The 17,608-nt window shown below is 39.6% G+C and overlaps 1 pseudogene; it reads left to right on the forward strand.

Annotated features, from left to right (window-relative positions):
* The window catches only part of LOC149250765 (UBP1-associated protein 2C-like), a 26,754-nt pseudogene extending 11,830 nt beyond the window's left edge, over positions 1-14,924 (forward strand).
* Positions 14,925-17,608: the final 2,684 nt, after the last annotated feature.

A 17,608-nucleotide genomic window follows, 5' to 3' on the forward strand; every position in this document is an offset into this window, starting at 1 on the left:
TTTTCAATGAAGTTTCAAGTCATTTGTGCATGCCAAAGGAGGAGAAAACAATTGCAAGTCGCGTTTGAGCATTTTGGAGCGGATTGGTACTCATTTCCCCTGCGCGGCGCACATAACTTGCGCGGCGCACACAGACATCCAGGCCAGTGTAAATTATAACCAGCGCGGCGCATATAACTTGCGCGGCGCACTGGGTAAGGAGCACGGCGCTTACAGTTTGGAGCCCGTAACTTGTCCGAAAACTCATCAAATCGCCTCCTCTTCAGATCAATTTGTCAGGTAGGCTCGCCTCCATTGCCTTGGCTTTGTTTTTAATGGTGAATGTGATGGGTTCATAGATGATTTCCGTGGAGACCGAATTTTGAAAGCATCCCTTTATCAATATAAAAGTGCTGTAGGGTTTGAAAACAGTTTGTTACCAAGGTTATGTTTTTTCCCCATTTCCCTTTGTTCCTCATTCCCAAATCCACTCATCATATTTCCTCATTAATTCCCTCCATCAATTCCCTCATTAATCCTACACTACAATCCATGAAATCCTAATCTCCCACCTCTATAAAAAACTCCTTAATCTTATTTAATATCCCAAACCCTAAAACCCTAATCTCATATTTACATTTCCCCTCCTATCCCTAAATACATTTCATTTCAAAATTCCCTAATTCCCTGATGTTTTCCCTTTCCTAATATCCCTTGTACATTGTTTCCCCTTGGTCACAGCATTGTTTAAATCAAAGGAACAGTCCATATTCAGTTGCAAACAACAGTTTCACTTATCAGCATTCATTTGAGGCAGTTTGTATATCAGCAGTGATGTCATCTGGTCACTCATCGGAATATGAGGCAGAAACCCAAAGTGATTCTCCCGTAGGTGAACAAGAACCCCGGAGGCCTCGTAAAAGTGGCAAACATGTCAGGGAAGAACCAGTCACCCTTATAGAACTGCATGCCTGTCCTCTTGCTATGCAGTGCTTTGAGCATCAGTCATGCTATGAGTTTTGTCAAAAGGTAGCTGAGGTCCAGTTTCATTATGAGTTGGCTCATCTTTTTGTCTTGCATTTGCATGGAGACCAATCTACCTTGGCTGGGGTCACCTTTACACTCACACCAGAAACTGTTTCGCTAGCAACAGGTATACCAAATATTGGTGAACTATGGCATAAAAAATAGCAGATTGACAAGCAGCATTATGAGCCATATATCAAACCCAATTGCTTGAGGCAGCTCAAAAGAGTGTTCCCGTTCAGGTACCTGAAAGATGAGTATGCTCCTCTCATGAGATTGATCATGAAATATTTCAGCTGTGAGGGACGATTCTCTCGTCTTTATGCTTATCACATCAGGTTACTTATGCATTTCACCAGGGTGCGGATGATGAACATTCCGTATTTCGTCTGCTAGAATATAGAGAGGATGACAACCTTTATATAACGTAGTAACCCTCAGTAGCAACTCAACAGTGTATATCATTTTGTGCTTATAAAGATTTTAGTGGTTCATCAGCTTGGTTTGCAGGGCATCACTTGGGATGACTTTATCTCACATGATTTCTTCAGAGCTTCACGAGAAGTATCAGAGGTGAAACATGAGGGTGAACCTTCTCAACAGTATGAGTGTCATGAGACCAGGCCTAGTTTCATTACATATCAGAGAGGCTATCCAAAAGGTACCAGACCTTTGTTTGCAGCAGCAAAGCGAGTGTTATCTCCACCTGGCGTGGAAGGGGCCTCGCTTCCGACATCAACACCACAGGTACAGGTACAGGACAAGGGCAAGAAGCCCATGCATGAGAAAGGGCCTTCAGGTGAGCCATCAGATTTTGTTATCATTCCTGATGTTGAGACAGCTACGGATTTAGAGAAGTCTAGATATAGAATGATGATTGAGGAGCAAGAAACAAACATTCAAGCCTTGGAAATCCAGTTGGAGATGGCTAAATGGAACATCAGGTATCTAGAACAAAGAAATAAGCAGCTTGAAGATCAACATGCGATCATGGAGCTACAGAACATCCGTGAGAATCGCCAAGCTGCCCGACATAGGAGGATTCAGTTCACTTCTCTAGAGCGACAGGTCAATGAGGATCGAGAGTCTAATCTCGAAAGGGTCAACACTTACTTGGAGAAGTGGCTGAGCAAAGCCAATAGAGATAATGCATTTTTGAGACATATGGCTGTTCACTACAGGGCAAGGAACCAAGTTTGCAAGGCTTGGATAAGAAATCTAAAGGCAAAATTGAAAAAGGCAATCCGCAAGCAAAAGAAGAAAAGGGAGCTCGATCGTCTTCAGATTTTGGCCGAGGCCTCTTTAGCTCATCATCACACTTGATGAAGGAACTCCAACCCAAATTTCAAGAGATTTGGGGCATTTTTGGTCATTTTGAAATTTTTGCATTTAAAAAACAGGTTTTTTCCCTATATGCGCCGTGCACCTTGCACGACCCATAGGATTGGGAGCTCCAAATCACGAATGGCTTGCAGTTTTGGATTTGCCATGAAAAATCATGAATTTTGGTACTTGGAAAAGAAATTTGGGCAAGTTCTGGGTCCCCAAAGGTCAAAAAACATGCAAAAAATGACCTCACTGCCCCTATTTTGACACACAGGAAGCAGTCTTGGGAGAATGCACTTTTGGAGGGGCAAATGGACACCAAATTGGAAAATTCCACTTGGGTTGGATAGTAGACAGGCAGGGCTTTCCAAAAGACAACCTGAGCTCAATTTGGACTCGTGAAAGTGCCTCAAAATCAGCATAAAAGTAGCACGGCGCATATGGCTTTTTTGCCCTATTTTTAATCTTTCAGCTCAAAAAGTCAGCTAGTTTGACCAGTTTTGATTTGTGATGTAATTTTTGACTTTTTCTTGATGTAATGATTGAAACATGATGTAATTTGACACTTAGTTACTTGATCTAGAAGATTCATTCACCAAAGAGTGAAAATTTAATGAATGAATCAGTTTCCTACCTTATAGAGGCAAGTTGTTTTGACTGCCTAGATTGTAGTGCTTTGATTAGAATTGGTTGAAACAACTCCTAGAATGATCAGCTCGACCCCTAGAGGCAACGGAAGAGGTTGGATTTCCTATATTATGTAATTTTCAAGTCATTTTCAGGGTTGGACTCTTGGGAAAATCTTGACACTCTATTGTACATTCACTTCTGCATTTTTGGCAAAGGAAAGACGAGGGTTTTGCAGCACTGTTTGGGATCCTTGTGGCTTTATGTGTTGATGGTGTGCTTCTTTCAGTATTTGTAAGTTGTTATGTGTATCATCTTCCTTCTCTCATCTTCTGCAATTGAACAAATGAAGTGTTAAGGTAGAATCCATAGTTTCTTATGCTCTGCCTTTAAATTTGTTTGATTTTTCATGTTTTCATCTATTTAAGGAGAATCCTTGAAATATTCTTGATCTCCTTAGCTTCTCACCAGTCAGATCTAGCCATTCATTCTCTTTAAAAGCATCAAGACAATCGCCTACCTTGCCCCAAGTCGACCTCTGCAAAAACTGTGTCTCATCCCCGCACCCAAAATTGCCTTTTCCTTTGATTCAACAAATACCCCAAAAATCAACCTCAAACTCCTTGTATTTCATACCTAGCCTAAGATCAACTACAAATTTAGTCATCTCGAGCCTCATTGTTTAACTTTGCCGAGATTGACCCGGAGAGAGCCCTCTCCTGTCCTCGTAGGGCTAGCTACAAGGCTGAGCGTGGTTTGATGTGGACCTAGAACCTTGTCTTTTTAGCCTGAGACAAATCTAGGCTCTAACACCAGGTAAGGTTTGGAATTTTCCAATCACGACAGTGTCACAAGGATGGCTAACAAGATCACTCTTCGCAGTTGTTCCTCAAAAGGCATAAACAATCAAGTGGAGGTGAATGATCGCCAATACAGAGTGGAGGTGATGATGAGAACATGACCAAGGCTTCAAAGGCTAAAGTAATACATTCATGATGGTTATTTACCAGAAATTGGTTCATTTTTTATTTTAAAATGAGCTTAAAATCTGGAGGAACATTTGCTCATTGCTTATGTTTATTTTTTAACGAGCTTGAAGTCCGCATCAAAACTGCTCGATCCAGTCGTATAATAAGGAGGTCTCATCTAAAAACAACATTTTTTTCAAAGCTTTGCCTCCCTCCTTTCTTTATGCAAGTTAGGAAACGACCAATCCTACGAGTTTAAAGGGTTAGAGGACCTATAAATTTAAAAAAATAAATGGTTGCTCTTCGCTTGCATGCCAAAAGGTTTGCATGCCCCCAGGTATAGTGAAATAGAGTTTCGAGGTTACCCCTCAATTTGCAGACAAAATATTTGTTTTATCGGGAAATGCCTACCTTTCTCAGGTTACCAAAGATTATTCTATTTGTACCACAAACAGAACACTTCTTCGATGATGTCTACTGAGATAGACAAAGGTGAGTGGCACAGACGCCTCCACTCACATAAATTTGACGAGGGAATCTTATTCCAATCTAATCCCATTTTCCTAAATGGACGGGTGTGTCAGACTAGTCAAATATCCTTCGCGGAAACCTACCCTATACCTGAAGTTTTCCTGCCGAAGCAGACCAGGGTGCATGCCCCATGGGTTTCAGTCGTGTCCCCCGAATCACTTGCGCTCATCAGGAGGATGGACTGGGGATTGATGAGACATTCCTTGCATGAAAAGACCATTCAGGGTTGGTATATGACTATTTGCTATGTGTGAACTGGGAAATGAAAGTTGGTCTACGAGCTTGACCACTCTTCCTTCGTGCAGAAAACACATTACTCTAAAGAGTGAGGAGACAATGGCTCCCATGCAATAAATATAGTCTCGTCCAAGGAGTAGATTATAATCCAGGGATCCTTGGACTACCATTATGTTCATGTGAATGGTTTTCCTTCTCAATGTTATCGGCACATCGGGAAGGATCCCTAACGGTCGATTGGTTCCTTTGTCAAAGCCTGTTAGATTTCTCATCTCAGGCAAAAGCGATGGCGAACCAAGCGCTTTCCAAGCAGTTGAGGAAAGGATACTCACAGAAGCCCCTTCATTTGTGATGGTATCGGCCATGACCATTCTATATATTTGAGCAATGATTCGGAATGGTACACTAGCCGGTAAACGGGGTCTGCCTAGTAGATTCCAGTCAAAGGAAACAACCAGGTTGCTTGAAGGTGGGACCGAATAGGTAGCTGGGTATGACTCTGACGAACTTCCTTCCTGCGGTAAAGGAACGGGTAGACTGCCCCCATGTTCATCGGAGTCTGTGCTTACGAAGAGAATTTGAACGGTGTCGTTCTTGTTCTCTTCGATGACTGTATCATCTGAAGATGGACCTTCTGAAGGCAAGACCGGGTCAACTGCCGCCTCGACCTTTTGACTTTCGTCTGGTATGGATTCAGATGGTTTATCTTCAATGATAGATGCTTCGGCCGACCACAAGGGCGTTTTAGCCGGATTTTCAACTAGTGACGGACTCGGCAAGAGTTCCTTATATCCAGGAGGAAGTCGTAACAATGAAACCAGATGGTCGTCCAAAACTCTTTTAGCTTCGTCTAAGAAGGGACAACGGTGGACGGCGTGATCGCCTTCACATAATTTACAAGGAAATTTATATTTTCCTTTTTGTCCAGGGCTTCACTTTCAATAGTTGACGGTGTATGCTCAACATGATCGTCAGAGGTTGATGACACCGGATTGTGCAAACGAGGAGACCAGTCCCTTAAGATCCGAGGGATGCAAGGACAATCTCGATGATAGTGGTCTCCTTTGCAAATGACACATGGCGATTTAGGCCTGGTCGGTGCAGTGTGTGGATTTTCTCTAGATGATGCTTGGTTACCCCTTTTCGCCTTTGGCTCCTTCTTCTTCTTCTCTTTCTTCTTCTTCTCCTTCTTCTTCTCAGTTACTTGATTTTGGGCTTTACCAGCTTCATCAAGCGAAGAGGAAGGAGGAGAGGAAGAATTGGACGAAGTAGAGGGTTGGGGGTAACTCTAATATCGTTTAGTTGCTAACTTGATTGTTCATGAATCATGGTGTTCTGAACGACAGAAGTTGAGAAGAGCCATACGGGCAAGCCGATTGTCAATCCTGGAAGAGACAATGTGGCCATATGGGGTGCACCAACATCTCCCCAAGAGGAGAAGGGACTAGGATTTCCTCCAAGGGGAACTCCTTGGTTGGTGGACTCCATTTTTCTCAACTTAAGATCAACATAGGAAAGGTGATGATTATTCCGTTTAAAATAAATTTTAGATGCTTTGACACAACTTGTTTTTTCAATTTTTAAGAGTCGAGAAAAAACAAAAGATGACTCTAGTCGCCTTCGATTTTTAATGAGCTTGAAGTGACAAGTGCTCAGATGGACCTTTTCCGTTAAGGAGTCTGAAAAGGAATGAAAGGGACTGCTCTGGAAATCTAGACAGAGGGATTACCAAACCAATCGCAAAACTGCAGAATACTTTTTACGGTACGACAGTCAATCTTCCTGAATGCTGTGTTCAGTGCATTGCAATCGATAGGGCGGCAGACACGGCTTCCTATGGATAAAGGATAAAGCCTATTGTGGTCTCCCAAAATATACTCGACGGTATGTGGGAGCGCAAGTCTGTACTGGCACTTATCGTCTCAAAGTGGAGAAATCACCCAACTAACAGTGAAAACAACAGTTACCAGGGTTTACGACGCCAGAATACGTCTCTAGCCTAGACTTCTAGATGTTGTGCATTAGGTTCCAAAGCATTTTTAGATTCATTAAATTTATTTTATGGTTGATCTTGCTTAAGAAATTTTCCTTTCAGGTTCACCGCATGATGTAGATGTACAATTCCTAAAATGCAATCTAAGATGATAAACAGTCATTTAATCTTCTTTTTGCAATGAAAATCCTAGCTACTAAGGAAAGAGAGATGGCGTTCTTTCAACAAAGAGCACAAAGCACACACTATATGCACTGTCCTAAATCAAACCAAAAAATAGTCTAAATGCAAATGCACATGCATGTATTTGTTTTCAGCCTTCTTAATGTGTGAATGATAAAAAGAAAGCTAAGTGCAAATCTGAATTATTTTCCAAAGCGACAATTACTAACAAGTTTTTTTTCAAAACAAAATGAGGACAATGATGACACTTTGTTATTTGGAATTGAAAACTTGCTTTAGACACTTTAAAAACTACTAACTCAAATAAAATACAAGAGTAACAGTGTAATTGACTATCAAGAACAATCAGATTCTCAAAACAACACTTGCGACACTTGTGACACTTTCAAATCAAGAAAGGATAGTACAATTACGCTACTTCTTTGTAAAGGAGAACTGAAAATGACTCAAAAATACATAAAAACATTTACAATTCTTTGCACAATGGGGGCGGAACAACAATAAGGAAAGAGGTTTCAAACAGAGGTGTACTGACTACAAGCAGCAAAACTCCTAAATAGAGCTAAAAAGAGTGAACACAGAAACCAAAATTTAGGAACAAGGCCTTGTCTAATCAGTGCACCTGTAACACAGTGAAATTGAAATGCAATGCGCCTACTACACTCGGGAAGTGTGATGCATTTGAAGTTCACATAACAGACAGTGCGCTGGACCAGGGACGAGACTTTGATTGGGTTCTGAGTCACAGTTTGCAGTTTTGTTTAGGGATTTAGGCCGAGCAAGTGGTAATCAGTAAATCAATCACAGGGGTAGATCTAAGGAGGTTACTAGAGCCACCAAGAGGGCAATTAGAGAGCTTGTAAATCAATTGTTTAATTCATAAAAAAAACCCGGAGATAGACTGAAGTAGTGTTGATCTACTTTGCACTTGCATAGAAAATGCAGTTCGAAGGCTAGCTGGCTTGACTTCAGGCTCGTCTGTAAGTTTATAAAGTAAAAAAATGTAGATGAACAGACAATCTACTCGCTCCCCAGTGGAGTCAACATTTTGTTATCGGGAAAACTAGTGTCTATGCAGAGCTGCTAGTCCCACTAAAGCTGGTAGCTACCTTAGAAACAAACACACTAAAAACTACTTTCCTCTTCCTTTATGAGAAATAGATAAGAGAAGAATAAGGAGACCAACCTCTGTCTTGCATTTGGTTCCTTGCTCGATTCCTCTCTCTTCTGGTAGGTCTTTGCCACTCGCTTCCTTGTCTACCAAGCTTCAAGGAGTACCTGTAGAATCAAAGCAGCATAACACTATCCAAGAACCTAGATCTATTATCATGAACAATATAGGATCAGATGTACATTGACCACACAAATGCATAAATCATCAATCATACAAGAATGTGGAGGAAAACTTGAATAGCTTTATTGATAATCAAGAAAGAGCAAAGAGGATTAAAACCAATTGTTCTAACCCAGAATCATCCTCTCAGCAGGAAAGCCCTTCTTCACCTCATGAAAAGCTTAGATCACCCAACACTATGATATTGCACCAAGAAACCAACAACACTTCCTTACAAGATACAAAATTCCAGCCTCTGGATCTATGGGATGAGGGATCGATATATAGATGTCTGCATGGGAGGTGAGTCAGCTTTTGAGATTTGATTAGTGTCTTCTCTCTGATAGTTCTTGATTCCACTTGGAGATTGATGATCTCTTACTCATCCCTGGTCGAATTCAGAGAGGCAAGTGTCACAGGAGAGGTTTCTGGAAGATTCCATGCTCCTCCACCTTGCGGATTGACCCTGCCATTTATCCCTTCTCGCCCATCGCACCCCATAGAAGGGTTTTTTGACATGCATCGCACCTATTGTGTGTATTCAGGTGTGATGCAACGCAGTTTGCTTATATATCATGTGAAATGGTCCAATTTTGACCAATTCTGAGTAGTTTTTCATGGAGAACTTCTGGGAGATGTTGTAATCAGTTGACCTTGTTCTTTTAGGGGTTGGAACAACACCTTTAGGGACTTAGGAGCCCTTGGTTTATGGAAGTTTATGCTTGGGGTTGTAGTGCCCAAAAATGTGTATAACAGCAAGAGATGGGACCAATCAGTTGAGAAGTATCCATTCCATTTTGCTGACCAATCCCTACTAAGCAACATTCCATAAGCCTCGGGTATATCGACTACCACTATATCAATGACTTGTGTGTATTGTGGTTTAGCAGTCATCTGAATCAATAAATCTTTCAATTCCCCAATTACTTTCACATTTGTCCTGTCTAATCGAGTTCCAGTTTTGTCAAGTATCACATGAAGTATTTTAGCAACAGTGTGAGGCATCATAGTGGATGAGGCACCTGAGTCTACCAAGTAATTGTGTACATTCATGTTGAAGATTTCGAATGTGATAAGGAAAGGGGAGTCATGGATTTCGATTTCCTTCCTATCATGGCTACATTGACATCTTGCGGGTTTTGATTCATTTTTTATAGTGTGGCTTCCATGGTTGTTGGCTTTTGGGCTGTACTGGGAGTACTAATAGGTCTAGAGACTGACTTTTGGGTTTGGCTGCTCGGGATGGTGGGAGTTTTGTAGTTCCACTCATTCATAGCTTTCAAGAGCAAATCTCTTTGCTGCGTTAATTTCAGCAAATCAAAGTATGTGATATTAGCCCTAGATTTCTTAAGGTCATCCACAATATTGTAATCAATGTTATAAACAGGATAGGGCAGAGTAAACATACCTGTTTTGCCATTCTTAGTTGGTAGTTTACTATTTTGAGTTGCCTTCGTTGTAGTGGGAGATGCATTTTCTTTCTCTAGATGGTTTGCCACTGGCGTATTCTTGGACTGACCACTAGGTCTACCCTTCTCAACAGGGACTTTGGGAGTGGGTGCCTTCATAGGGCGGACATCCTTCTTGGTCTGATCGACAAACTTCATCACACCTGCAAGTGGCCCCTTGCTTCGTGTGTGGATTTCATTAGTGTGGATCTCCACTATACTGTCTCCTTGGTCATCATCATTCTCGTTTGTATAGAAATCCCACAGTACGTTGATTTGAGATTATTCTTCCAAAGGCCCTTCTACTTGGTATTCTTCATCATATTCTTGTTCTAGCTCTAGCTCCACTATAGTTTCTTCTTGGTTAAGGAGCGATCCAATAAGATCCAGCTCTTCTGTATTTAAATTCCATTCATTGGGTGGAGCAAGCAGTGCAAGTGGACCATGACCACCTTCTGCCTTCTTACGATAGAAAGGTTTGAAAGGTTTTCTGTTGTTATACTCTCCTCCACTCCCGCTTGTACTCTCTCTAGAATTCCTTTTCATATCGATGACTGTATTTTTCAACTTCTTATTGATCTGATGCAAACATTCTACATATGTGGCATCCTTTTCTTTGGTTTCAACCCTTTGTTATCACTCCCATTATTTTTCTTGGATGCTTGAGAGGCTTTCTTTTCTCCGGTTGTATGGTGGCATGTTGTGAGACTGAGCATTTCATTCTCGACTTTTACTGCTTCATCGATAGCACCTTGTAAGGTTTGTGTGTTACTCCTTTTGACCCACATCACGGTAGGGATAGGGAGAGCAGTGATGTAGAATTCCATGAGCACCTCCTTAGTAGGTCTAGCAGTGGCCGGGATTTTGTTGAACAAGGTGTTGAACCAGATATTAAAATCCTTAACCTTTTCTTTGGTTTCCATTTTCAAATGGGATAGTTCTAGAACTAAGGAAGCAGGGGTTTTGTCATCGCAATACTTGTCTAAAAAGGCTTGTTGAAAGGTATCCCATGAGGTGATCGATCCAGTTCTTAAGCTAAAGTACCATGTGGAAGCTGCACCAATCAAGGTAAAAGGGAATAGGTGACATACTATATCTTCATCAGCTACCCCCAACATGTGCACAGCCAGGAAGAAGAAGTGAATATGGTTATCAATATTGTCTCCCTTCCTAGGGTTGAATTTAGGTAGCACTCTTTCTCCATTCTTGGGTAAGGGATGTTGTTGCCCAGGTACTGCTATGGCATCCTGAGCGAGCCAGGGAGGAAGTGTTCCCAGAGGAGGTAGGAGTTGGTTTCCATCTGGTTGAGGAATATTAGCCATATCAATGATAGGGATGTTCTGGTTGAAGGTTTCTTCAAGGCTTTCTTTATTAAGACTTCCCAAATCGGGCCAAGGATTACCTTCAGAGAGTGCATCTTCAGGAATTTCTTCCCAGGCAGTGTCAATACTTTGGAAGGATTGAAGCACAATATCTTCAAGAGACGGGGATGCAGATGTCTCTTCATTTATGGAACATATACTTGGCTTTATTTTTGCTGTCGAGGTAAATACTGAAAGATAGGGAGCTGTGATAGAGAACAAGCGTAAGCCTAAGTAAGTCTTCTGACTGGTTGTTCCTGAGTGACAGGATACTCCCACAATGTCTCTTCTTCGAAATGAGGCTTTTTGGAATGAGAGGAAGGTCTTTTCGACCTTCACAATCCATGCATGGCAATTACATATGAAATCTTGAAAAGCTGTGGATGGCGGTTCAAGCCCTCCTTCTAGCGCCAATTTGTTGACATGACAAATTTTCATTGTGCCAAAAAGGGGAACTAACTCGATCACAGACCCCAATTAGGCCTGCTTTCATTTGGAATGGCTAGTTCCAACGGGTTTTGAAGGATCCTGTGAACATTAATAGGTGTTGAAAGATTGCTTCTGAGAAGAAGACTTCAATTAAATCAACAAAATAAAATAGCTAACCACTATGTATTAAATCCTATATACACTTCTTCTAACTACTCTAATCTAGTCCTAATTATCCTAATCTATCGTACAGGAGAAAACATAAGGAGGTTAAACATCATATATAAATCCCAAGTACAAATGAATCAATTACTAGTCCATATAAGAATAGGGTTGTATTAACTCCTAATCACAATGTAATTACTTATACAGGAATAAACATTCCTTTCCATACAAATAACACTTCCAACTACTGTTTAATAGAGTATGGAATCAACAACCTTTCATGAATTATCAATGTTATTGAATTACATTCAAATAACCAGGAATAACCATGAACTGCTAGTTATCAATATGCATAAAGCAAATCACATTTGTCTTTATATGAGCAACAACACACTGATTCTAAAATATCAGAGAAAAGGGAAAAATAAATCTGAAACACAGGCTCCTTCTTGAACCAAACAATCCTCTTTATTCACAATAAATCAACGCTATTTTTCTCCAAACAAAAAGCCCTTCTCTCCTATCTGGAAGTAATATTTATGCCTTAGGCCCCGACCCTTCGTCTTCCCCTGTTATTTTCAATATAATGATCCAAATAAAAAGATGTAGAGCCATCGTTATCATTGCTGACATGTATAAGGCGTTTCCTGTCACTGGAGCGCTTCATTTCTTGGTGAAATGAATAGATGTTGATTAGAGGATGATGACTGTGTGCCATCTCTTCATGATGAGATCTGGGGCATTTTTGCTTTAGGAATACATAGGCAACGCGTGGAACTCGATTGACAACGCCTAAGGCTGCTTCTTTGAATGGAACACATCCACTCATGCATCTTTCATCTGGAGCCATACTTGATGCCTATGCACCTATCCTTCGACCTTGCTTGCCTTCTCTCGGTCTTCGCCTGCAGAGATAACCGACCTCAGTCATACTCATATAAATATGATAAAATGCTTAAAAACACCAATCTTGCTTCATGAAGCGTTTATAACATCAGAAGGAATAAATGTGAAAGAATTAGCTCCCTTTTTTTTTATTCACGCATCGATTAAGTCCCATAAGAAAAAACTCAGTTTACATTAAAAATCACCGTAAAACACAGAACCGGATGGTATATCGGAAGGGGTCATAAGTGGTAACTAGTATTGAGAGGACGACCTCGATTCCATTCTTCAAATGACACGTAGCATCTAGGAGGAAAGAGGATACCGCTTTTCGGGCGGGTACTCCTCGACCAACTTGTTCACCCGAAATTTGTGTGGACCATTGGATCCACGAATGGCAGATCAAACGTGGAGGGGCTTAACACATGAAAACACAGAAAACCCCACAGCCAAGCCTATAGCAGACTTCAAAATTTATAGATGGGAACCTATATCATATTGCATCCACCATATGGGCTTTTGCATTAAAAATTGCAACCGCATCGTTTTACTAAATACACACAAATATTTGTGAAAACCCGCAACAGGGCCATACAATGGAGTTAAAAATTTATGTACGAGAGCCTATAATCATCAGTGGGTTTGCATTATAACACTTCCCTTTGAAAATCTGTTCCAGAGCATTTTCACAAAAATACAAAGGAATACATGGGAAAACCTGCGGCCGGGCCGTACAACGGACTTCAAAATTTATGCATCCAAACTGATAATTATCAGTGGGTCCGAAATATCATGGTGCATATTATATAAAGCTCTTAGGTTCCGTCAATTGCGATATGCGATTGGGGCTCCAGACCCGATAATATATATATCGTGGTTAATAGTCCTGGCATGTCTGCAATATAAGCCTTCCCTTTGAAAAACCATGACTTCAATGTTTTTCTGAAAAACACAAGAATATACGATGAAGCCTGCGTCCGGCCGTAAAGATGGACTTGAAATATTGTATGCCCGAATTTGTAGTTATCGGTGGGTCCGAGGTATAACGATGTGCCTTATATATAGGCCCTGGACCCTGCCGACTGCGATATGTGATATGGATTCCAGACTCGATAATGTATATATTGCGGTTGATAAAGCCATCGGTTCCAGAAGAGTGGCGTGCTATATGTATATGTATATATATATATATATATATATATATATATATATATATATATATATATATATATATATATATATATATATATATATATATATATATATATATATATATGTATATATATATATATATATATATATATATATATATATATATATATATATATGTATATATATATATATATATATATATATATATATATATATATATATATATATATATATATATATATATATATATATATGTATATATATATATATATATATATATATATATATATATATATATATAACCCTGGACCTGCCGACAGTGATGTGCGATATGGTTTCCGGACTCGAAATATATGTATTTGGGCTGATAATTCCGTCGGGTCTAGAAGAGAGCAATGTGCAATGTTAATTGCGATAGGCCAAAAAAGGCGCGATTTGTGCATATTTTTGAGTATTTCCATTATAAAGAGTTATAATGGAGATGAAGGTGCGATGGAAGGTTTTTTGAGGGTTGAAAGGGTGCCGATGGAGGATATGAATGAAGGACTAGAAGGATTATAAATGGATCATGTGACAGGTGTTTAAAAAGGGGGGATTAACCATTAGGAATTGGAGATTTGGCTTGATCAACGAGTTAAGGCCTATGGAATAGAACAGATCATTCGGAGAGGTGGAAGATCAACTTTAGGGGACCCATTCAAAATTGCTACCAAGGCATGTCTTGATAGGGTGGTAGTTGTGGCCACAACACGAGGAAGGGCCCTTAGGGTTTGAGGGTGCTAAGAAGGCTTTTGAGGAGCCGTGAACTGCAAGCGGGTAGTAAAAAGTAGCAAGCAGAGGAACATGCATACCCCTGTTACCGGCTCTCTGGACCCCAATGACCTTGCTCTGACCCATGGTGCGGTTTTGATTCTCGGATCGGCCGTGGAAGCACACCGTGTTCTTGGCAGCACATTTCCTTTTAATCAGGGTGGTGCTTCCGAGTTCAATTAGGCGTTTTAATGCTATTTTGGCTGGTCAGAACCAGAACTTTCTTGGGCTGGATCACTCGCTTTTTATGTCTGTTAATCCTGCCTTGGTATCATCATTCAATCCATCTTTGCTGTCACAAGCGGTTGCATTTTCGCAATTTGTTCAGAGCTCGCTTGGATCAGTAGGGTCATATGGAGTGCACCCGAGCTTGGGGCTTATGGGTCTCAGCATGGCGATGTTGGAAGGGGCGATGCAGTTAAGGACACACATGGCAGTGATAAAATAAGTTCTAAATTGTTGGTAGAATAAAAAAAATTCATTAATTTAGTCTTAAATGAAATCAGTTCCACATAATTTTACAATAAAATGCTTACAAGTAACTTTGAGGGTTATAAACTCTTTTAGCGGAGATTTGGGTCTAGTGGGTTTTGGGTCCAGATTTTGAAACTAGCTCTGATACCACGTGTGAGGCTCCTTCCTAGGGTCCTCTACTAGAACTAAATTCTCTAATTTCAAATACAATAAAATGGGCAATAATTTATTTCCAACTTAAACATTTAAATGATGATATTTTACCATTTAAAATTTATTCCCTACAATTAAATAGTGAGCATTTCATTTCAATCACTTACATGATTAATTTATAAACAGAGGAATACCTATTCCGATAGCTTGGTTGAGATGCCCTTGAGCTCTTGATCCTGTTGGGATGCTCCTCTTGACTACCAACTGGATTTACCTCCCAGCCAACTAGGAAGTAATTCCTAGCCCAGGAAACCTCCATAGGTTCCCTAGCTCTCCGAGCCCAAGTCCAACTAGATGTAGTGTGTATCCAAGATAAACAATACTCTCCTTCTCTCCCTTCTCCCTTCTTCTCAAAACGAATCCCCCAAAACCACCATCAAACCAAAACAAAAGCAAGACCAAGCCCCCCTCTCCTCCCATCATCCTTCCCCTTTTATGCCTCCTCCTCTTCTCCACCTCAAACACCTATCATTAATGTCATAACTACCCCCTCATCCTTACATTTGACTTATCTTCTCCTAAGTAAATTTGAGAGGGCATTTTGGGGATGAGATATGAATATTTAATTTGGTAATTAATTGGAGAGGACCATGTCTTCTCCCAAGTAAATTTGAGAGGACATTTTGGGAATGAGATATGAATATTTAATTTGGTAATTAATTAGAGAGGACCATGTCTTCTCCCAAGTAAATTTGAGAGGAAATTTTGGGGATGAGACATGAATATTTAATTTGGTAATTAATTGGAGAGGACCATGTCCTCTCCCAAGTAAATTTGAGAGGAAATTTTGGGAATGAGATATGAATATTTAATTTGGTAATTAATTGGAGAGGACCATGTCTTCTCTCAAGTAAATTTGAGAGGACATTTTGGGGATGTGGATATTTAAATTGGAATAAATGGAAGGAAACCATATCCCATCAAAATATAAATATATTTGAGGAGGTAAGTTGGGAATTGAATAATAACAAAATTTATATCAGTAATAAATTTACAGTTTCACCAATGTACGTATGTACCAATATTTCTTGATAATTATAAGTCAATATTTTAAGGTAATTTAAACACTAATAAAATTTGCATGATAAGATTAAGTAGGGAATTACAGGATAAATCCAATAGGGAAGAAGAAATTGGGGTTTACAATAATATGCTTACATCAAAGAGGGAAAAAAAATTATATGAAAAAAAAACAAACCTTACTAAGCGTTAACAATGATACTACTGCTACATTAGTAATAGGAAGATATGTGTTGCATGCAGAGAACTGAGACCCAAATATCAAAATCATTACTATTGTGTTAGAGATGAAATTAGGGAGTCATTCCTAGGTTAGTTATCGAAGTGAAATTCCCATTATTGATCAAAATTGATAGTTCCTAACTATATGAAATTAAATATCCAAACTACACTCGGTCCAGACCAATGACAACTTCAAGCACCTGCGCATATTAGGGAATAGAATTTAGGATCGAAAGTGTAATACACTTCCCAGTAGATATAGATTTCAAGTATCCACCAACATAGCAGCTCCCTTGAGTGATATTTCAATGGCAAAGTAGAAAAAAACCATGACGCAACGAAAATAATTAATTTAAAAACTAACTTTAACGAACACATTATTTTCTACAATCAACATTTCACATGAACACTGGAACAGTTGGCATTCAAGACCAAACCCTTTAAAAAAAAAGTAATAATGGAAAGTTCAATTAATGCTTGGGAGAAGGGTACAAGACAAAGGCTCAGAGTAACTAGATGTTAACACAGAGAGAAAAATCTGAAGTACTAAATACACCTAGTAATGATGAGGGAGCCCACTGCTATAACGAAAATAAAGAGAGTATTTTTCTTTTATAAGTTTAAATGCTAACCTCTATCAAAACCTTTAGCTACTATACAACATGAAACATTAACAATATGGACACAATATCCAAAGAAGGCTTATACAGTGACTGAAAAACCGTTAAAGCAACTAGAGCGACAAAAGAAAAAAAATATGGAATTAACTTATCGTGTTTGGCAATCCATTTCGGAAAATGTTTATAGATTAAGATTATAACAATATGGAGGATTTCTAGCTCTACCTATGAAACAAAATACACACTAGTACATAATGATTCCACGTAATCTCTAAAAACCGATATATAACAGGTGAGAGACCATCGTTAAAATGCATTGTACAAGCTAGAGGCCATTGTTAAAAGGAATTGTATAGGCCAAAGGCCATTGTTACAATATAAAATGGCCTGGTGGCTGAGTTTTTCCCATCAAGGTAAATTTCTTAGGAAACAAAAGAAACTACATAGTAAAAATCCTATAACATCATCTAGAAACAACATTGAAACTCAAAAGACATCACTATACATAACAGATCGATAGGAGTTCGCGAGCAACATGATGAGGATTGACCTGTAGGATAATGGTAAGAGCTAGTAGTTGCAAAACATGTCCTTAGCCATGAGAAG

Source organism: Pinus tabuliformis, chromosome 7 (genome assembly GCF_031772625.1).
Source record: "Pinus tabuliformis cultivar Carrire ecotype Pingquan chromosome 7, CPIR1, whole genome shotgun sequence".
NCBI classification, from domain to species: domain Eukaryota; kingdom Viridiplantae; phylum Streptophyta; class Pinopsida; order Pinales; family Pinaceae; genus Pinus; species Pinus tabuliformis.